The sequence below is a fragment of the Canis aureus genome, chromosome 34, assembly GCF_053574225.1.
Source record: "Canis aureus isolate CA01 chromosome 34, VMU_Caureus_v.1.0, whole genome shotgun sequence".
In the NCBI taxonomy this organism is placed as follows: domain Eukaryota; kingdom Metazoa; phylum Chordata; class Mammalia; order Carnivora; family Canidae; genus Canis; species Canis aureus.
Window position 1 is genome coordinate 18,127,899 of NC_135644.1, and position 23,155 is coordinate 18,151,053.

At 40.8% G+C, this 23,155-nt stretch overlaps 1 protein-coding gene across 1 annotated transcript in view; it reads right to left on the reverse strand.

Annotated features, from left to right (window-relative positions):
* The window catches only part of B3GALT1 (beta-1,3-galactosyltransferase 1), a 503,452-nt gene that overhangs the window by 25,308 nt on the left and 454,989 nt on the right, over positions 1-23,155 (reverse strand). The window contains exon 3 of the mRNA XM_077883654.1: positions 14,245-14,369. The gene's annotated coding sequence lies outside the window, so the exon portion shown is untranslated. The remainder of the gene's footprint in view (positions 1-14,244; positions 14,370-23,155) is intronic.

Sequence of the window (23,155 nt, forward strand, 5' to 3'; positions counted from 1 at the left end):
GATCAATCACAGCATTTTGGATACAGATGTTTCTTAGGAGCTATAGGAAGAGACTTTTTAGAATTTCCCTTGGGAATTTGTACTAGGATCTGATCATATTCACTTAAAGATATCATTTTTCATGTACAGATCTGCTATTCCTATAATTTCAGCACATATCTTCCAGTGTCACCCTGGGACTTGGTGGGAGATGGTCAAATCAATTTCTTTTATAGTATTTACATGAAGACAGATCAGAACTTTCAGCTTTCCTTTCTCCATATTAAGACATGTCCTTTTCAAAAAAAAAAAAAAAAAAAAAAAAAAAAAGACATGTCCTTTTCAATGGTGGCACAAAAGTTTATATCCCACATAGTCATTCCATTTATTGTTCCAGTGTCACCTTTCAATGAGGAAATCAGAAAATAGCAACCTTTGGGTATGGTTTTTACCTGACTCATTGGTGCTGACACATCGTCAGGATCTTTCTGAATTTTGTTTAAAGAACTGAATTTCTCTGAGAGCCTCGATGTTTGATCTGCAAGGGTCATTGGTCCCTCTATTTTTGTTTCTGTTAAATTAATTTCCTAGTCTGGGAGTTTTGAGCTCATAACCTCTGCAAGGAGACACAGCCATCTGCCATGTAGCTTAGCCTCTGAGCTGTGGGGCTTAGAGGAAGCTATATTTCAAGGACAAGGAAGCCAAGGAAGGAAAGGGGGACATGCTTATTTTCAGTTTTCACGGACAACAGTGGGAGTGAATCTAAACTCTGGCAGGAGACTGCGTTAGGTGCCAAACTGCGACCGTCATTTGCATAATGTGTAATCTAAGGTGTTGATTCATCTCTGATAGACGGGCACGTTTAGTGAGGGGAGGCAAAATTACACATCGCCCCTCTGCTGCCCCTTAAGAAACCAATCACATTCCTTCTCTCCATCAACTCAGCAGAGGCAGAGACCTTTCTGCTCCACTGAACTTGCTTCTTGTCTCTACTTAGCAAATTGACTGATGGCACTGGCTCTTCCCCTGCTGCCACCTCTGATGCTGCTAAGTGCAGCTGCTCCCCCCACTCCCACAAAGGAAAGAAACTGATGATGTCAATGGTGACTGGTTGGTTTGGGGTGTGTTTTTTTAACTTCATTTTTGTAAAATTGCATCCCATCCCTTGATAGGACATACCCTTTGAAGACTGTGGAGGAACATATAGCTTGCAGAGCAGTGTGCTATTAAAATTGAACCACGTTAATGTAATTGCAGAGTCACTTGATTTTAATATGCTGTTTCTTGAAGGTGGGTCTTTGGCACAGAATTTTGGTTTTAGAGACTGGACATATAACTGCATGTTTACGAGAAGCATCGAATGTCTTTTCCAACAAATGGATCCTGTCATTTTAATAAAATCCTTAACATTAAGTAGTTAGTGCAATTTTTTCTCCCACTCTTGGTCCTCCCAGAGAATGTACTAAGCAACACCATTCCTGTACAGTGGGCACAGCAGCAAAGTTAAGACAGTGTTGTAATTTCTATTTTAAAATACAGTGATCAGAAGGGAGACTCCCACAACTTTGACTTTTGCAATATTGTTTTTTTTAAAGATTTTATTTATTTGTTTGTTTATTTATTCATGAGAGACACAGAGGCAGAGACATAGGCAGAAGGAGAAGCAGGCTCCCTCCCCTTGGGGAGCCCGATGCAGAACTCGATCCCATGACCCTGGGATCACCACCTGAGCTAAAGGCAGATGCTCAACCACGGAGCCACCCAGGTGTCCCTGCAACATTGTCTTAGCTGATATTGTTTAGTACACTCTCTGGGAGGACCAAGGGTAGGACCTTTCTACATCCCTCTTACTATACACTTTTCTTTTCTTTTTAAAAAACGATTTATTTATTTTAGAAAGAGAGAGTGTGTATGCATGTGTGGTGGGGGTGGGGCAAAGGGTGAGAGTCTCATGCATTCTCCCTGCTGACCATGGAGCCTGAAGCTGGGGCCCAATCCCATGACTCTGTGGTCATGACCCGAGTCCAAATCAAGGGTTGGATGCCTAACCAGCTGAGGCACCCAGGTGCCTCACCATGAACTTTTTCTAAACATTAACATGAATGTTTGTTATAAACATCTTCTGACAACATTCTTTCCAATTCTCAATCATCCTCCTTTTTAGCAATGAAGAAACTGGGGCCTATAGTACCTAAGAGATTTTTTCCCATTCTTTTTGGTCAAACCACATAAAATTTCCACCACCATGTAGCTTAAAAATAGTTGAACTCAGTTCTGCAGCTTCATATGGCTCAACCCAACAGCTACCGGGGAGATCCAGGATTCAGCTGAGTCAGCCAGGGTCAAAGGCAGCCTTCCCTCCACCAACTGTGATGCTGCCTTATTTGTTTATATTCTGTGTTGTTACGAGAACATAGCTTTGTATGCATTACATACTCAAAGTATGTGGCTAATAAATATCTATTGTTTGGCTTTTTTAAAAGTGGATTTAGGGGAAGCACCATAGAGCCATGTTTTGTAACCAGTTAGTATACTATTAGATCTCAGTTTTTATTGTTTAAATCTGGGTGGTTATAAAGGACTGTCAGGGGCAGCCCTGGTGGCACAGCTGTTTACCGCTGCCTGCAGCCTGGGGTGTGATCCTGGAGACCCAGGATCGAGTCCCACATCAGGCTTCCTGTATGGAGTCCGCTTCTCCCTCTGCCTGTGTCTCTGCCCCTCTCTGTCTCTATGAATAAATACAATCTTTAAAAAAAATAAAGGACTGTCAGATACTCTCTCTTGAATCATTAATTCCTGTACTCTCTACATATGGTACAAGTTTCCTAACATCCAAATAGTGTCCAAAGAGTGACGGGCTCTTCTCAGAACAGGTGAAATCTTGCATCTCTGAACTCTCTTTCTCCTGTGATTTCTCCTGCCAGCAAGGCTTAGCAATTTCACAGCTCTTATGAAATGACTGAGAAAGCATTTAGATAATTTGCCTTCAAAATATCCCTCCCCTTTCTTTCTCACTCTATTAACGTCTCCTTCCACACTTTAATCCCTTTCCCTACAGCACTTTATCTCTTCTAGAGATAATACTCTAATTTTCGGGCCACAGGTGTTTAGCTCAAATCCTTGTATTGACCATTTTAAGAACATATCTGCACATTTTGGAAGAACCCAGGTGTTTTTCATATTGAGTATGTCCAAAAGATATGAATTTTGAGAGCAAATCAATGACTGCACAATTTATAGTGTAATTACATAGTAATTACTCAATTTGCTGGTGAACACTGACTCTTCTCCATGGGTTTTAAACAGATGTCACAGCAGATGCACTTCATTTAAAGGAGAATTTCTATTAACTGCAGCAGTAGTTGGGCTTATTATTGTCAGTAGTGCTGAATTAAATTGGTAAGAGAGGGCACTGTTGAAAACTATTAGGGAATATGACTCAGGAGAAGGACAGGAATTGTTACACACGGGAGTCTTCCCATGAGTAAGTGTATCAAATATAGTGTCAGTCTTTCAAAGGATTGATGAATATTGGCCTTTAGGGTTATGTGACAGTTATTTATAGTAATAACTGAGTTTTGTACAGAATTTTCTAGTGTGCAAGCTTATTTCTACCCACGTTATCTCATTTGATTATCACTGGAATTCAGGATGTAGGTATGAGTGTCCTGAGGCTCAGAGGTCACCCAGATTCTTACGGGTGTGTGTGTAGTGGAGCCCAAACCCATGCCCGGGCTGCCTGGCTCCCAAGCCACTTCTCTTTTCATCACACCATGCTGCCTCTTCAAGCCAAGAGTCAGTGCAGTCAACAAATCAATTAGGTGGTGCATGTGTCTTTAATCAAATTGACGTCTTGATTTGTTAATTTAAAATCAAAGCAATCGAATATCTTGTTTGTGAAAATAAAGGTTAAGAAGTGCTTGTTTACTTTTCCTTCAAACCCTTGGTTTTAGTGGTATATATTTTCAAACAGCTACAGTTTGAAAACAACTTTTTGTGCAACAAAGGAGACTGCTAGATGTGCACCAGCCTTTTCAACTAAAGCCAGGTATATCTAGGAAAATCACTACCGGCAGCATCTTCTTCAGATGTGTAGAACAACATGCCCATATTGATACGGACGGTATAAAACTATGGGTAAGTTGGAAATCAACGAATATACAAACTCCTCAGTTGAAAGAAATCTTGATAGCATTTCACGGAAGGTTGGGAATCACTTGCATATGTTTATGCTCTTCCTTTCTGACCAAAATGTTTATTTATTTGCTTTTAAGTGACTTGATCCCTACTCTCCACCCCATTCCAGTTTCATATATGTCCTCATCCAAATCCAGGCAGTGGTAGGTTTGGCCAAGGGCCTGCTTACTACTGACCCCCGCTCCCTGCTCTGTAAAAAAAGCCTGGCCTTGGTGAGGCTTGTCATTCAGGGGGCTGCTCAAGAGGCAAGGGCTCCAGAGAATTTCCTTTGGCTTAGTCCTTGGCTGCATTTCCCTGGGGCAAGACTTCCAGGTGGTGATTGATGAGAACAACAAAGAGAAAGGATCTGGTTGTTTGTCAACATGATTCCCACTCAAATGCAGAGCTTGGCTGGAAAAATCATTTTCTTTATATATATATATATATATATATATATATACACATAAATCATCAGCGCTCTCTAGAGATTTCTTTCCCATATCCTTACCTCCTCAAAGACTCTGCAGGCCCTAGCTAACCTGTAGCCCTTTCTCCTACCTTTCCCATTTTCTCACCTAAAGGAGCTGGCTGTCCTGCTGTGCTCTCTCCTTGCTCACCCCTCACACCACTCACCTCTTCCTTTCTCCTGCTTGGGATGTCTACCTCCCTTCGGAACACTAACCTTCCTACATCTTCTCTTTCTATTTCCTGTTCTCTCTTGCCTTCCTCCCTCAAGGCTGAGGATGGTCCTCCCAGACCCACTCAGTCAATGGATGAGTCTCAGCTGGGGGAGTGGTGGCCATGAGGCTAGTGGAGAAGGAAACAGAGGAGGAGGAAAGGCGCAAATGAGACTTGTGTAGAGTGGGGATCATGAAGGGGAGGTCAGAGGCCTCTGCAGCCTAAAAGTGAAACTAATCAAGTGGGGTAAGACTTGGTTCTTCCGTTCTGCTCCAACTTTATACATAACACTTTGTATATCTGTTACATTAGAAATCTAATATGAATGTGATATAAATAAATTAATATTAGAAATATCTTAATCAGCGCAGCCCAGGTGGCTCAGCGGTTTAGTGATGGCTTCAGCCCAGGGGCGGGATCCTGGAGTCCCGGGATCGAGTCCCACGTCGGGCTCCCTGCATGGAGCCTGCTCCCTCTGCCTGTGTCTCTGCCTCTCTCTCTGTGTCTCTCATGAATAGATAAATTAAAAAATTAAAAAAAAAATATTTTAATCAATGATATGAGAAATAATTTCTGCAAAATGTCTGATATAATGAGTGAACTATAGTAGAGATACTAGATAAAAGATGGTTATTATATTATTGTTTTTTAAGACCTAAAGTGACTCAAATAAATGAACTGGGTTCAAACCACGGAGCAAAATCTAGTTTTGATAAACACAGCACTATGTCCTTTGCAAAAGGTTCTCTACATTATAATATACAGATTGTGGTGGTCAGTTGTGAGGTATGTCACAGAAAATGTATAATAATAGTCACCAAGCGCTGAAATTTGTGTATGATTTTGGAGACAGGAGAGTACAAATGTAAAGACCTGGATTCCACTCATAGGCATGTATTAGTCTAGAAACATTCTGTAATCTCTATAGGTCGCTGTTTCCTAACCTGCAAAATGAAGATGCTCCAGAGAATCAACCATTCACAGTTGTTCTTCGCTCAAATGGGATCATATGTGCAAAGCTCATGGCACAGTGCTTATTTAGCACATAGTTGACACTCAGTAAGGGCTGTGCATTATTGGGTTTCAGTTTTAAAAATTAGAGATTTAAGTTTATCCTTGTAAAAATACTGATTTTGCTCACTTGCCCTCTGATTAACTTTCCTAAAAAAGAAAGAGTCAAGGCTCATAACCCATTGGGAATGTGTGACCCATGAGAAATTTATCTCTTATGTAGATTGTGACAAGAAAAATATTAGGAGTCACTACACTATGGAATATCAGAACAAAAGTATTAGAACCCACTAAAGTGGGTTTCTTACCAACTGTATGATCTCTGCTTATTTCTGGCCATTTCAAATGCCCATAGGCCATTTTTCCACAGGGTTACATTAATTAATTTATAAGTCCATTTATCATAAGCTAGACTTATTTCACTAGGGTATCAGGGATATTTTGTGCTTTTAGGAAAGGTACAAGAAGCCATTTGGGGGATCTCATGTAGATTTTTTCAGTGTAGAAAGATTTGTTGACCATATCATATTATAGGGCATTTTCTAAATAAATGCCTTATTACTTTATGGTTTATGCTAATTCATTTGACCAACATCTATAGAGTACCCCCTACTTTCCTGCTCTGTCCTAGGTGTCAGGGAGCCAAAGATGTGTTACACATGTCACAGCCTGGTGAGAGAGCATGGCGCCTTGCACACAGCTGAATAAATATTTGCTGAAGCGACTGGAAAATATGTCCTTACTTAATCATACTCAGAGAGCTAAGAACAAGCTAGCCTAGGAGGAAAGGGAAGGGACAAGTACTCTGGATAGCCACATGTTTGCTGCCTGGAAAAGTCTTTATTGTGCTTTAAGATCTCTCTGTGCTATCTCTCCAGGGCTCAGTAGAATTTACTGAGAATACTTGTCCCCAAATCCCAGGACAGAGCACTGTGAGGTGGCCAACCCTACCCCCAACTCCTGCCCTTAGGACTTCTCTTTTTCACTCTTTTCAACCAAACATTGTATAATGTTCTGGTTTCCATCCTAGTCTGCTCAGTGGCTGAAGCACAGTTCGGGAAGGCCTTTGGTTATAGTGCATCCAAGGCCAGAAACAAACACAGCATCAGAAAAGCAAACTTGGGCAGCTGCCATGCAATGAAGGGAAACTGCCATTCTGTGGCCAGAGAGAGAGCAGGGGCGAGTGTCATTTGCAGAGAGCATGCCTGGCTCCCTGCTCCTCAGCCCTCCACTGTGCACAGCTGGAACTACTTAGCTCCATCTTGTTCATTCCGTCTCAGCTCGGTGCCAGTCTAGGCCAGTCCACTTCCCTAAAGGCTCCTAAGGTCACAAGGCAAGTCAACTACAAAGTCTGCATTCAAACCCAGGCTATCTGACTCCCAGGTTCACACTGTAAACCACAATATAAGTTGTATTCCCAGCACCTAGTTCAGGGCCTGGGAAATAGTCACTCTGTCTGGTTTTCCTTTTTTTTTTTTTTTTTTTCAATATTATTCAGCTTTATTTATTTTATTTTTTTAAAATTTTTATTTATTTACAATAATCACACACAGAGAGACAGAGAGAGAGGCAGAGACATAGGCAGCGGGAGAAGCAGGCTCCATGCACTGGTAGCCCGATGTGGGATTCGATCCCAGGTCTCCAGAATCGTGCCCTGGGCCAAAGGCAGGCGCTAAACCACTGCGCCACCCAGGGATCCCTGGTTTTCCTTTTTACTTTAATGTTTTTGTGATGGTTAATTTTACAGGTCAACTTGGCTGGGCCCTGGTACCCAGATATGTGATCAAACATTATGCTGGCTGTTCCTGTGAGGGTGTTTTAGATGAGATTTACATTTATGCCAGTGGACTTTGGGGAAAGCAGATTTGTCTGTAATGTGGTGGGGGATGGGACGGGGTAGGGCTCCTCCAACTAGATGAAAGCCTGAATAGAACAAAAGGTGCATCTTCCCTGAGCAAGAGGGAGTTCTCCAGCAGACAATTTCAGACTTCATCTGCACTGCCTGCTACTTCTGGTTTTCCGGTAGAATGCCTGGGGATTCCAACTGTAATTCTTTCCTGGGCCTACATCCTGCTGGCCTCCCCTCTTAGATTTCAGACTCACCAAGCTTACACAGTCCTTAAAATAAAATCCTCTTATATATACACCTCTCTTTTCCTTTCAGTCTAAGTCCCCCCCACCTTTTTTTTTTGAGGAAGAGAAAGTGGTAGTGGGGGAAGGGCAAAGAGGGAGAGAGGGGATCTTAAGCAGACTCCACGCCCAGTGCAGAGCCCAATGTAGGGCCTAATTTCCCGACCCTGAGATCATGACCTGAGCAGAAATCAAGAGTCAGATGCTTAACCACTGAGGCACCCAGGTACCCCTTGCTTATTTTCTAAGCAAATTTTTCCTGCCCATGGCCTAAGGTGCTAGCCATATGCCAATAACTCTTAAATTTACACTCTAGCTCAGATATACTTATGAAACTCTGGACCCAAATATCCAACCATATACTTGGCATGTGTTCTTGGATTTCTGAGGAGCATCTGACTGTTGCATGTACAAAGGTAAATTCATCATCTTGCAATCCTGATCCTCTTTCAGGGTTGCCTATCTCTCTTCAATGTTTCCACAACCAGGTGAAAGACCTGGAGCCATTCTGAACAGTGCTCTCTTCTATATCTCACACCTAATCCATCACCAATTCCTGCCAGTGTCACTGCAGAAACTTTTCCTATCTTTACTTCCCTCCATCCCCACTACTACTGCCTGACCTCTCTGTGGGTATTCTTAGTTTGGTCCTACAGTCTTTCCAAGTAGTCCACATGTGCATTCTCTGTTTCCCTCCAATCTTTTTTTTTCTTCATAGCCACAGTGATCTTTCTAAAAGACATAGCTGATCATGTCATTCTATGCTACAACCTGTTTGAAACCATTTCAGTGACTTTCTACTGCACTTAGGAAGAGAATCAGTTCTTAGATGACTACAAGGTGGTTCCCAAGGCTTAAATGATCTCATTCTGCAGTGTTTCCTCCTCGCTCTCTATATTCCTGCTACTCTTAGTCTTTTTCAAGTCTTTATTTTTTTAAAAGATTTTATTTATTTATTCATGAGAGACACACGGACACACACACACACAGAGAAAGAGAGAGAGAGCGAGAGAGGCAGAGACACAGGCAGAGGGAGAAGCAGGCTCCATGCAGGGAGCCCGACATGGGACTTGATCCCGGGTCTCCAGAATCATGCCCTGGGCTGAAGGCAGGCGCCAAACCACTGAGCCACCCAGGGATCCCTCTTTTTCAAGTCTTTAAAAATGCTTCCTCACATCACTGGTCCTTTGCACACACTGTTTGTATTTTTAAAAATGTGGAACATTATTCCCAGCCTATCAACTCTCAGGTTAGGAGTCACTGTGAAGAGAAATTGTGTTCCATATACCTTTCCCTCAGTCTGCTCAGATTTTTTGTTATATAATCTTATATTATTTACCTAAACCAATACAAATAATAATAGCTAAGATTTATTGAATGTTTATCAAGTTCCAAGTGTCAAGCATCATGCTTGACATTTTATTTAAATATTATGTAATTAAAAAGTACAAAAACTGAGAAGCAAGTAATATTCTTCTTCTTTTCTAAAGATGAGGAACCTGAGAACCTGGGTGGGAAGCTGAGTGCTTCTTCAGTAGTGTGAAGACTTGGTGGGTACTTGGTCTCCCACTGGACTGTGTACTTGGAGTGAGATGAGGCCAGGTCTGTTATTGATCAGCACTGTGAGAAGACTGCATGGCATATAGAATGCATTTCATTCTACACTCTAGTTACCTATGAGATAATTTATGAAAGTCCTTACAGTTGCTTGCAAATGAGAAAATGGCATCCCCAATGGTAGAGATGTTTCAGAGTACCCTCCACTCTTCATTTTGTTGACCATCTGCTCCATTTCTAATAAGGCAGCTATTTAGTTTAATTTTTCTCACAGTGAAGGATGATTGTTTTTTGTCCCAGTCCTTCTAGGGCTTCTAAAACAGAGGGAGTCACACACACATAGACTCATGCTTACAAACATGCACACACTGTGTTAGGTAAGCCTATATAGTTGCTATAACAAATAAACACTAAATATCTGAGCCTTGTTGATAGTTATTTCTTATTTGTGTAACGACCTAATGGGGGTGTTCCCACTTGGCCAGATAGCTTTCCACCTGGTCATCTAGGAGCCTGGCTCCTCCTATCCTTGAGGACCCGAGACAGCATCAGGGGAGATTAAGCAGGGAGAAGGCACACCTACTTCCTTAAAATCCTGGTCCCTAAATGAAGCACATCATTTCCATTCATATTGCATGTGAGAAAGTCACCATGTGGTCATACCCAATTCTAAAGAAGAAAAGGAAATGCTGTATAGTTATATGCCCAGGAAGAAAAGAGAGAAAATATATCTGAGTGAGTCAGCAGCCATCTTCACCCTAGCTCCATCCCTATAATACAAAGCAGAAACATGCTTTAAGATTAGTACAAAGTGCCCTGGCAGATGGGAAGATGGGAGCTTAATATTAATATTAATTTTAATGGTGAATATCATAAAGACCAGTGGGGGAGAGGATTTTGAGTGGATCTTAAAGGAAAGGTAAGTCCTCAATAGAAAGAGATCCTAATGGTTTTAACTGAGACCAGTGCCAAAAATGGTGATGTCAGAAGCCAGGATAGAATGGGGGTATGAGAGAAATATATGCCTGTGCCTTGGTCTCTGTGTATATAACTCAGAATTAAGTAGAAATTATTTTTTAAAGATTATTTATTTATTTATTCATAGACACAGAGAGAGAGAGAGGCAGAGACACAGGCAGAGGGAGAAGCAGGCTCCAAGCAGGGAGCCCGATGTGGGACTCGATCCCGGGTCTCCAGGATCACACCCCAGGCTGCAGGCGGCGCCAAACCGCTGCGCCACCAGGGCTGCCCAGAAATTATTTTAATAATCTCTTTTTCCTGGTTTTCCTCTACTCCTTCTATAAGTAATTAAATAACAAACAGAATTACCTCCCTCCACCATGAGGATCTTATCCCTAATGTGAAAATATGAAATAATTAGAGGGTGTGCTGTGTAAGAACTTTAATGTAATGGGAAACTTCTATTTTCAAGACTGTGCTAATTATACAGGATGAGGCTGAACAAAGGGAAGATGTACAATTAGCAGAGCACAACTTATTACAACCAGCTCCATTTAGAGGCTCTTCTGAATCTAGATACGTAATAATTGAAGAGTGATGCAGTATATATCTTTTAGAGCACTCTGGAGAACTCTGGAGATCATAGAAATGCAAGGCTGGGCTACTTTAGATATGACTGTGGTGATGGTATAGGGACACTTTCACACTCTAGTCTAAGTAGCAGAGAGGAAAGAGAAGGGTCTTTGGAGGGGAAAGACTCCCATCCCTTCCTTGGTCTTCACTCATTGGCTGGATGATTGTAACCTTTCAAGGCTACTTTCTCATGTATGGGGATAATACTACATATGAAAACACTTAGCACTGAGCCTATTTTAACGACCCTGTTTTTATTTTAGATCCATCTCCCTTCCTTTCTCCTGCTTTTCTTTTTCTTAAGCAGGATTTCATTCACCTCAATAAAAAATCCTTAAGACTTTAAGAACTGTACAAGAATGACTCTAATATCAGCTGGATGTATTTCCTCTAAATCTACCAAACTTCAATAAAGGCAGTTATAATATCTGGGGCTCTATCTGAGCAGTGTCAAGGATAAAGAAATACCTTAGTTGTCAAATCCCAGGAGGGCTGACTCAGCTCTTCTTTTCTTCCAAAGAAGATAAACTGCATCTCTGGCAATTTGCTTTTTGCTAAGGGGTTTTTGTTTTGTTTTCGAACAAGATCTTCAGTGCAAAAGACAATCTCTCATACATATACATTAAAGGAGCTATGATGAGTCCCATGAAAGTTTGGGCTTTTCCCTAGATTCTGTTGCCAGAATATTAGAAATTGATATGAAAAGCTGAGAGCTTAAAAATCACACAATATTACATATGATTCAATTGCAAAATGCCGTGGGCTTCCCATCCCAGGCCTCAGCTCAGCCATGAATGGCCTATACACTCAAGTGCATCTTCCAATTGACTGAAAAGATAGAGGCCTCAGCTCCTGAGAGGGCATTAGGATTGCATTATCATATCAATAGCCCACATGCAAAGTTCTTGATAAAAACGATCATAATCCAGAGGCAAGAGATAAACTATGAGAGTTTGATTTGTGTAAACAAATCAAAAGCATTTAAAGTCAGCTACTTAATCTATCTCCAAGCATTGCCAGGAATATAAATATCAGAACGGCTTTAGAGATACAACAGGCAAGAGTTGAGAGAGTAGAAGGAACTCTAAAGATTATTTGCTACTTCTTCCTGACTTACTCTAATCCAGCCATATTGACCTTCTTTCAATTCTGTGAACTAGCCATGCTCAAAGCCTCTTGTCTTAAAGTCTCTATAAATCATCTTTCTGCCTCTTTAGAAATGCCTCTTGTAATAGTCAGGATTGTCCCTGTTAAGCTACGTTAACAAAAAGCTTCCATATCTCTGTGGCTTAAGACATTAAAGTTTGTTGTTTGCTCATGCTACATGCTTGCTCATGCTACATGCATGTCCAGTGTGGGCTGGCTGAGGTGGCTTTGTTCTCTGGGGTCACACAAGTCCCAGGTGAAGGGAGCCACCACATCTTGGATCACATCCCTGGTCAGAATGCCACAGGGACAGGGACAGGGAGCTAGAGTAACATTAATTAGATGCTCCAGCATGGAAGAGACACATACTGTTCCCATGCACAAGTGATTGGCCAGACCAAATCCCATGACCCCTGGAATCTCCTGGGGAATGAGGCAGTGCAATCATGTCACAGGCCTGGAAAGGGGAGGCACTGGGAGCAGCCCTCTTGCCTCCCACACCTGTCCTGACTACCTTCTAAAGCCAGGTCTAGCTCTTCACTGTCTGAGCATTCCTTTTATTTTTCCATAGTGCTTATCACAATTTGCAATTATATTATTTGCTAATTTCCTGCTATTGTTCTAATCTTTTTCTTCCATTGAACTATAAGGCTCCTCAGAGGAAGGACTGCAATGGCAGGCTCATTCGATGGAAGAGTTCCCCCTACATGGTCACTCTGCCTAGTATATTGAAATACCAGATATATTTGTCTTGAGTTTGGGGAATCCTTATGGTGTTAATGTCACATCTCTTAGTCAGTATCCTTTTTGGCTGTGTGCTGGTGCCTCTCACTCTTTATCAGAGGATCCTCTCCCTGCATTAACAGCCGAGGCTAAGGCTAAGACAAACTCCGTATTCCTTCAAATGCTGTTATGAAGCGAACTGGAAAACTATCCATTAAAATCTCATAGAAACCCCCAAAGGTGGTAGACCCCAACACACCCAGTGCCAATTGCTGTAAGTTTTGTAAATAATGAAAAGAAGAAAGGAATTCAGTGAACTGGCATTTTGTTGAATTTGCTTTAGGCAGATGACTTTGCAGGGAATAAGCTTAAAGCTACCCCCCCACCCCCACTCACAGTATCTCATGGTCAAACTGAGGCTAGCATTTAGTCTGAAATCTAGTCTGAAATCTAGTCTGAAATTCAGGCAGTCTGAAATCATGCACAAGGAAACTGTAATTATCATCCCAAAGCACAGAGGTGATGGTGGAAGAGAGAAAAGTATGATTCAAGTCTCCTGGTGCCAGTGTGGGGCTTCTTTCCCTGAGTCACACTCCAGGAAGTCTGCAATCATTTCTATAGACTTATTAGCACTCTATTTAGGGCAACAAGCATGGAAAGGAATATTCTGAGTATTTGTCTTGAGTTTTATCACTTTAAATAAAAATATTTTAACGATTACTTGTTATTTTGGACACTTTTTATAACTATTCCATCATTTTCTATATAAAAAGACTATTATTTTCAAGTGAAATAAGAAATAATTGAAGCACAATTGCCTGTGGGACAAGGTTATTTCGGCAAAGAAGTTTCAAGAATCAATTAGCTATAGCCTTGGAGAAATGGATTTTTAAATAGGCATTGTCTCAGGTCACCTAAGGCATATATTTAGTTCCCCGTTTCGTCTTAAAAGAGGCCACCACTAAAATCAGTCAAAGGTTTTGTAGGCACTTGTAAATATGAATTTTTTTAAAAGGCCATTCTTTTTTTAGCTTTCATTTTTTTTTTCTCCCAGATCATACAAGAACAGGGGTTACTTCATGGCTCATGGCAAGGGTAATCACATGGTAGAGCACATAAACAGAAACGAAAGCCCCAAACCACACTTTTCTCTCTCCTCATTAGTCCTTAGATGTTGATTTCTGCTTTTATAGAATTGCTGGTATTTTCCCCCAGGGATGGACTGCATAATTGAGCAATGCCTTCTCTTACCTGTTGGGCCAAGCCTGCTGTGGACCTCTTCTTAATGCAGGTGCAGGGCGCGAGGCATTGTCTCTGTTCGTCTGATTGCGGGGAGTTGTGCCAGGAGAAGCTGCTGCTTAGCAAACCGCAGGATCCTGTGTAGATAGCCCGAGGGGAGAAAACTTTAGAAACGATGGAGATTAATCAGTCTCTGAGAAATGCAAACCAAGTTCTCCCCCTTAAAAGCCAAAAGGCTTGTATGTAGGCTCTAAGTACAATACACAGAATGGTGTCTGGGTGAGCACTGAACACAGGTGGATCAAATGAGAAAAATATGAATAAATGAACAAAGGGAGGTTTAGAGCTGGTCCTAGGATGGCAGCCCAGACACCTACAAGCCCAGGCGAGTGGCACAGATGAGGGGCAGGCCAGGGGTGGGACAACAGGGAATGGCGGGGCTGTGGAAGGGTTCGGAGGGGGTGGGGGGAAGGAGAAGGACTTCAGGGGGCCAGGGACTCAGCTACTTAGTGGCAGAGCTGGGGCTTGTGAGCTCAAGCACCTGACCTTTTGCCCACAACCTTTCACGCTCACGGTGACCCCTGAGACTGGCTGAATCTGAGCAGATCTTTAAATGACACACTGGAGGCCAGTTAGAAGCGGCCTCCAGTTGACTTGAGTCTTGGGTCTCAAGCTTTATACCAAGAGGCATAATTTTCTGTTCTCACTGTTCATGTCCTGGGATGAGGTCTGGGTAAAGCTGGGTGACTAAAATAGAATGGTCCCTCCTAGGAAATCATACTCTGATTGTAGGTGTGTTTGGGGTGGTGTTTAAGTGGTGTGGCCAGATGTGAAGAATGGCAGTGCTGGGGGTATGGGCAGAAGCATGAGGGGGTCCCCCCAATCCACCTGCTGGCTCCTGTTGCTGCTAAAAGGCTGCTCTGTCTATACAAGAGGCAATGTTGTGTGGCGGCTAAGCGTAGGGGATGGGCTGTAATACAGACTCAGCTGCTTACCGTGCCTTAAGCCCTCTAGGTCACATGTATAAAACAGTGATACCACTCCCTGAATCACAGAGGTGTACTGAGGTGTAAATGAATCAATACAGAGAAAATGCCTAGAGCGGTATTTGCACAAGGTAGGTGCTCAGTAAATGTTAGTACCTGTAACACATACCAACATTTCTTGAATGCCTAACATACACTAACTTGCCTACATTTATTATCCGTAAGCATCACCACAAGCCCCTTCATCTGATATTATTATCTTCATTTTAATAAAGAGTAAACCATGACCTTAAGAGACAGTCTCTGGTCTAACATCCCCCTGGTAGGTAGCGGGGCCAGTGTTTGGAACTAGGTCTAGCCATTTTTTTAACCCACCTCTCCAGTGCCTTGCCAGGTTCAACTGAAAATACTATGCAGATCTTTGAAGGGAAAGAAAGCCAGCTTTGGTCAAACACCAAAACCTTATCAAAGGAGTCCTAAAGCAACCAATCAAAAGCATTGGAATGCTTGATAAAATCTGCCTTATATAAAAACTGTACTGTTTAGAATGGGAGTGTATCACGTGACTGGGAGTAAGACAGGAGAGTGTGTGGTCAATTTTTAGTGTGCATAAACTCTCATGCTTAACTTTATTTTTTTTTTAAATTTTTATTTATTTATAATAGTCATACAGAGAGAGAGAGGCAGAGACATAGGCAGAGGGAGAAGCAGGCTCCATGCACCGGGAGCCCGACATGGGATTCGATCCCGGGTCTCCAGGATCGCGCCCTGGGCCAAAGGCAGGCGCTAAACCGCTGCACCACCCAGGGTTCCCTCATGCTTAACTTTAAAATGCTATGCCCTTAACAGATGAATAGTGGTAAACCTGGGGGCACTTGGCTGGTTCAGTCAGTAGAGCATGAGACTCTTGATCTCAGGGTCATGAGTTTGAGCCCCACATTGGGGGTAGAAATTATATAAATAAAACATAAGAAAAATAGTGATATATCAAATTCCATGGAGGTAGCTCTTAGGAATTAAAACACATAGTGGGTATTGACATTGGGAAAATAACACCTGAAGATTTTACTTTAGCATCTTAAAAAAAATTCCTTATTTGTATAAAATGAATCTTTTTTTTTTTAATAAAGACTTTATTTATTCACGAGAGACAGAGAGAGAGAGAGAGAGGCAGACACAGGCAGAGGGAGAAGCAGGCCCCATGCAGGGAGCCTGATATGGGACTAGATCCTGGGACTCCAGGATCACGCCCTGGCCCAAAGGCAGGCGCTAAACCGCTGAGCCACCCAGGGATCCCCCAAATGAATATTTTCTGTACAGAAAAAGAACGGAATAAAACATAAGTATTTACTGAAGTATATGAAGTGTTAATATGAAGCATCTTATGTAAAACATTACTGAAGAAAAGGAAGCAAGGAATAAAGGAAATGAGCAGTTACTGACGGCTAACATGAGCCAGATCCAATGCCAGGTAACTTTGTATACAATTTAGCATTTACTGAGTGAAAAATGACCAAACCAGGTCCAAAATAGGTGTGGAAAATGTATATATGGTCAACTCAATTTTCCATGGGCAGATATTTGCATTCATACATCTCAAATCTTACTGGGATATAACTCTTTATCTTGACCACTTATTTAGTTTTTTTTTTTTTGGACATATACATAAAATATAAATATAATTAACTTTAGCCAAGCAAGGGCAGAGAGGGAAGCTGTCCATTCAACCAAAATATTAAATTATCATAGGTGCTAGGAAAATATAAATAGGAAACACGTAGATGCAAATAGGATGAATGTAACATTACCCTAAGGGATAAGATCTATTTTCAGCAATAATATAGAAAGTAGGAAAGTACTATACAAGGCAAGATGAAAAATATAAGCCACTTTCTTCCATCTGATTTCTAAAATATAATTTTAGTGTTTAAGTTTAGGCATAGCAACTTTACAGAATTTAAAAAGCATCCACATCCAAATGTTGGTTTTGGAATACAAAACAATATTTCAAAGTCAAATAGAAATGAATTTGTTCATTATCTACTCTTTTGGATAATTGCCATTATTGCTATTTCTCCTTGGGCAGATAATTGAAAATTGACTATATAAATTGTGTTTTTCTGGAGAAATTGCCTAGACTAAAAATTTGTCACTCACCTCTTAATCTAAGTTACAATTTTACCAGGCCTAAAAATATAGCTACGCTAGTACATTATTTTATTATATCTCATTAATATCTTCCCTTCTTTTTAGCTTTACATGGCAAAAAAGAATTCTGGGGATGCTTGGCTGGCTCAGTCGGTAGAGTGTGCAACTCTCAGTCTCTTGTTCTGTGGACAAGTTGTGAGTTCAAGCCCCACAATGGGTGTGGAGCCTACTTAAAAAAAAAAAAAAAAAAAAAAAAAGAAAAAGAAAATTCTGTCCATGCCATTTTTGTCTGAAGAATCACATTTGCTTTGTATGTCTCCACATGAGAGTTAGCTAGCAAGTATTTTATGACAAAATAGGACAAAGTAGGTAGATACTATCTGGATATGAGGCTCTGTCTACCCAGATTTGCTGCAGCCCTCTTTGCAGCAATGAAGAGATTTGCACAGTGAATCTCTAACGTCAACATCTGGCCACATGTGATCCTGGTTTGTGCGTGGTCTGTCTGTAACCAAGGACTTGAATAAAGACTGACAGAAGAAAGTTGCCTATTAACTTACCAAGGTAAGTTCTGTGAGTTGTTCGGAAACCAGCTGGAGGTAAGAGGTGATCTAATTAGTTAACGAATTTAGGAGTCAGAACAGGGTTCTCACTCTCTAAGTTTCAATGATCATGAACTTAATTTTCCATTTCTCTTCTCACAGGCTGGATTTCTGGGAAACAGACCTTGAGACTCTGAGATATCCGTGCAGGAAGTTTAATGGGGTGTGTTCTGGGGACTAACACCCGTGCCATGATGAGAAGGGAAGGAAGAAAGGGTGGGAGAGGTTGAGCTGTGATGCAGTCACGAGGAGGCCTGAGCCCACCGTGAGGCAGCGCTGGAGCAGGGATGGGTCCATGTGTGCCACCGCCAGCTTGGATACTGTAACTCCCGCAGGCTAGGTCTTCCCTATTCTACACAGAGTACTATTCTAATCCCAGGATTTCTAGCCCTGCTGCGTTGTCAGTGATCTTTTTTGTTGCCTTTCTGAAAGGGGCAATTGAGCTCCCTTAGAATCAGAACAAACCCTACGAGACACTATTCCCTGGTATGACCGCCAGAGCCTAAGTGACAGGGTTGTCAAAGGAGCAAGCACTGACAATGATCCAACATCTGGGATAAAATACTTAGAAAAAAAAAAAAACAACTGAAATGATTTGGTTTAAAAGTACTTCCATTTCTTTATACGTAAACATGGTCATTCATGCTAATAAAGTAGAATGATAAAAACTGTGGCATGTCTTTGTTTAATGAAGTCATTAAATATTTCTGGAGGCAGTTCAGGATGTATACCATAAGGTGGGAAAAGATTTTAAGTGTATTAACCAAGCCACTCGAAGAATTTCAATTAAAAGCATTCCAGCTTTTTTTTTTTTTTTTTTTTTTTTTTTGCATTCCAGCTTTTTAAAAATGGTTACTTTCTAGGAAAGATGAACTAAGCCAATTTCTTTTCGCAAATACCAACATCATTAGGAAACTCAGAGAGTAGTGTGAGAGACTTCACCATTGGCTGAGGTAGCAGAAAGTTTCAGGGGGACCATTCTGTACAAGGCTGCATATCTATTGAAGTTTTTTCTTCTTCTAGAGTCCTTTACCAGAAAAAGATAATAGGGAGACACAAGATTTGACAAGCAGAGACAGATTATACAGAAACTCTTCTCAGCTTTGCCCCTACATCCTACACTAAATCTTGGTGCTGCAGATTTTGCAAAACACCACTTAGACATCTGATTTAGGAAAGAACAATAGACTTCAAATGGAGGAGAACTTGTCATGATATTAGTGCATGAGGCTAGAATTTTGAAACTCAATAAGAAAAGTGTGGATGATTCAAAAATTCAGTGATTAAAAAGTGACTCAGTATCGACTATCTCTATTCCATCGTCTATCACGCTTCTGTAACAGGCATCAAAGCAGAGAGGAAGGGAGGTTTCCGAAAACCGTTCTTTCATGACATAAAATCACTGGGCACAAACTCCATCTTACACATCACAACTTAAGCACAGAGCCTTGTACCTGGTAGGAGCTCAGTCTCTCTCAATACCTTGATCTTAAAAAAAAAAAAAAAAACCCACAAAAACCTTGATCTTAGATGAACTGATAAAATACAGCTACGGCTACACTGTGGATTCTAGAATCAGCTTCTTAATTCCTCTCCTGTAATACCTACTGTTTCACTCAACAAAACTACTTTGAGTATTTTCTATTATTATGGTATTCTACTAGGAGCTGGAAATACAAAAGAACTCATATCCTTCTTGAGAAAAATAAAAAAGTCAGATAACAAAGTATAGTAATAGAGATACTGAAGTATAGAAGATAGATGCTGAACAGTGTGTGTGGGTGTGTGTGTGCGCGCGTGTGCACGCATAGGCCTTGGTGTGTGATCAAATGCATTTTTCTCTTGAATGACGTGTTCAAATACTGAAAATTAAGAGCAATAGCTCCACTAGTTCGGACTGAAAAATATGAATGCAGTTAATGTTTCTGTTAATCAAACAGGGGATATTGTGAGGATAAAGGAATTTAGCACGGAGCCCCAAATTACATGGCCTGTTTTTTCTGATTTTAAGCTGAAATGCATGTGAGCCAGTCTTTTACCAGTTCAACAATATTTTTATTTTCCTTTTAAGAGCAATTCGCATACTAGGTCTTGGGTATTTAAAGAAGAATAAAGAAAATCCAAGTTTGTTTTCAAAGTCTTATTAAGTAAGAAATTCCAAAATTTGGCACACTATGAGCTTTTCAAAAGTTTGATATAACTTCATGATACTTTTCAGGAATCTCAAATGTCCTAGTGTATGTTTACTTTAAAAAGTTTAGCTGTATAGATGAGTTACTCCACAAATGATTCTGGTACAACATGAATTTACCTTTAAAAGAAGCAAACCGAGAAGAACAGAATAGATCCTTGTTTAAGTTTGGCTGTCAAACCTTTTAGCTACAGTTTTTTCTCTGCCTTTATGGATGCCAAAGCTGATTCTGAAAATTAAGACCATTCCAAAGTTTACCCGCAAAGAAATTCTGCACAGCTTGCATATTGACTGAGTCAACTACTGCCTTGCTGGATTTTTTCAGGTCATGCTCCACATATCTTGCAAATACTGTTATAATAAATCATGCCATGTAAGCTCATGGAATTTGAACATGATTGCTGGTTTTGAACATGACTGATTTGAACATGACTGCCTGCAGCCAGTTAGTTCCAGTGCGAATTGAATGTGACCCATCTGTGGGTAGTTGCTTTGCTTTTTTCTTCTTTTTCTAGAGGCATTTTATTCTAGATCAGTCTTTTTAGGAATGGATACAGCATCTGTCACTAGAGATAATGGGTGAAAGAATAGGCCAGTTTCTGCACAAATACATCACCACTATTAAAAAAAAAAAACAGCAAACAAAACCAACAGTCTAAAATGCATGTTCTATAGACAATCAAAGCAGCAACAGCACCTCTTAATTCAAAGGGTAGCATCTTGACTTGACATGTAGGTGGAAAGTGATCTTCCTCCTGATTTAAGAGGTTCCCGACCATACCCAGGCACATGTAGTGCAGATGCCAGCAACCATATTGACCAGAGAGAGTCATGACAGAGAACCTATAGCAGCTTCTGCAGAGGGTGGGGACTTACAGAGAGGTCACTTTTGCTCTTAATGGGTCATCCTGAATGGAGATTTCTATATTCTAAGATCAGCAAGACTTGCTGAAGTTGTGGCATGGCAAGCAACAGGTCTAGGGTGGGAGGAGTCATTTTTTCTTCTGAAACATAAAGCTCTTCTCTTACCCTAGGTTTGATGGGTACTTAGATGTGCAAAAACAAAACAAAACCAAAAAACACAAAAACCCACACATCTGTTACTTCCAAATTGGGCACATTTTCCTCAGCAGACCTTCCAAAAGAATGAGGATTTAAACCCGCCCCTGTGAAAGTGTCCACGCTTTGGCTAACTGGTAAAAGAGATCTGTTTAGAGATGTCAGGGAAACAGAACTCATGTTAAAAAACACAAGTCTTCTTATTTGGAAAACAAAAATAGGTGAAGCCTATAGATTAATGATCTCATAGAAGGACTAAATTTGAATGTCAGACACCTAAAAAATAGGAGAAATAGGAGAAAGCTTACAATTTTCACTACAACTATGCTACATGAATGCGGTTTTATTCTAGTACTTTGATTAATGCTAGTTTTTTTTTTTAATTTTAATATCCATAATGCCCTGCTCCCTAAAGGTCCTGGAAGCCACCTACACCTCATGCCCTTGACAGCAATATCACCTGGGCTGCTTACTGTTGTTCTTTTGCCTTGAACTTTGATATTTAGGCAGCCCACTCTGTCACTGAGAACACGGTGGGCGAGCTACACCCTCATGTTTTCTTCTTGTGTTACTGTTTTTGCCCGATTTTCTTTTCAAGGAGGAAGCTATACATTTTAACTGGACAGATAGAGGAAAAGAAACTATTTTTCTCCAAAGATAACAATCAACGACCTTTGGCAATATGTGCAGAGCTCTCTGGAATTCTATTTAAAAATTATCTGATAAACTGCCTTTGGATCTATGTGTTATTTTCTTTGTGTGGGGCAAGAAGTGGGACCTACTGAGCTTAGCAATTTTAGCTGGATGTTACTTAAACTGTAGGCAATAAACAAATATGTGCTGTGTAGTACACAGATAGCTGGAATGATCAATGTTACAGTTGAAAGTTACATGAAGAATCACCTGGTTCTCCCTGTATTCATTACACTTAGTGCAATAGTAGCTAGCCCCAAAGATACGGTACCTTATGTAGTCCATCTATTCCTTCCATTAAACACCTCTCAGGGTGGTTCCTAAAAACCAATCCGTTCATTTTTCTCTTTCAATGAAAACTAAAAAAGAAATTTTGAGAAAAGTCACAAATCACGGCAACTGTGCATGTACTCCTTGTAATACATTTCCCCTGGAAAAGAATGGTAGTAAGTACCAAAAGGACTTGTGAAATATGCCTTTAAGGCTTCATATGCTTTAAAGCAAAAAAGTTCTTTCACAGGCTAAATGCTTGCCTAGAACTGCCCACTACTCCAGGATCGTGACACATATGATGGAATGAGGGTGTAAACAGGTCACTCTGAGTGTACTTTTTTTCAAAAAAGGTATTCCTTGGGGGAGTTTTGGTTAAATGAACTGTATATGCTTTCATTTCTCAAGCTTTTGAGCAGGAAGCGAATGAAGCTAACTACACAGGTTTAACTCTGTGTAGTTAGCTACCTGCTAAAGGTCAAAGAGCTGAGTGAGCTGCCATAAAACCCCCCTCTCCTCACCTGGCCCCCACACTCCCTGGACAAGGTCCTGCCAGGGGCACAGACATCAGCTCATTGTCTTCTCTTCCTTACCTGGAAGACGCAGTACCTGAAATTATGCAGAATCAAACAACGTGTATTCCAAAACCAATAGAGCTAAGTACATTGTGAGGTCTCTAGGATGAGAAAACACCACATATGCCCACACTATATCCCCACCACAGCAACCGTTTTTATTTTTGTAAAGCAATTATCAACTTATGTATAAGTGATTACAGTATTTGAGATCCAAGATCCTTGGAAAATCTGATGTTGCAATCAAAACGTAATTGAGCTATTTTGGAATAGAAAGCCTATTTGCTCTTCAAAACACATAAATATCTAAAAATTAAGTGATGACCCATTTAGAACAGTGTTGCTTCACTGCAATCTTTTAAGGATTCGTTTTAAATGAACTTCCCTGCTTGATGGAGT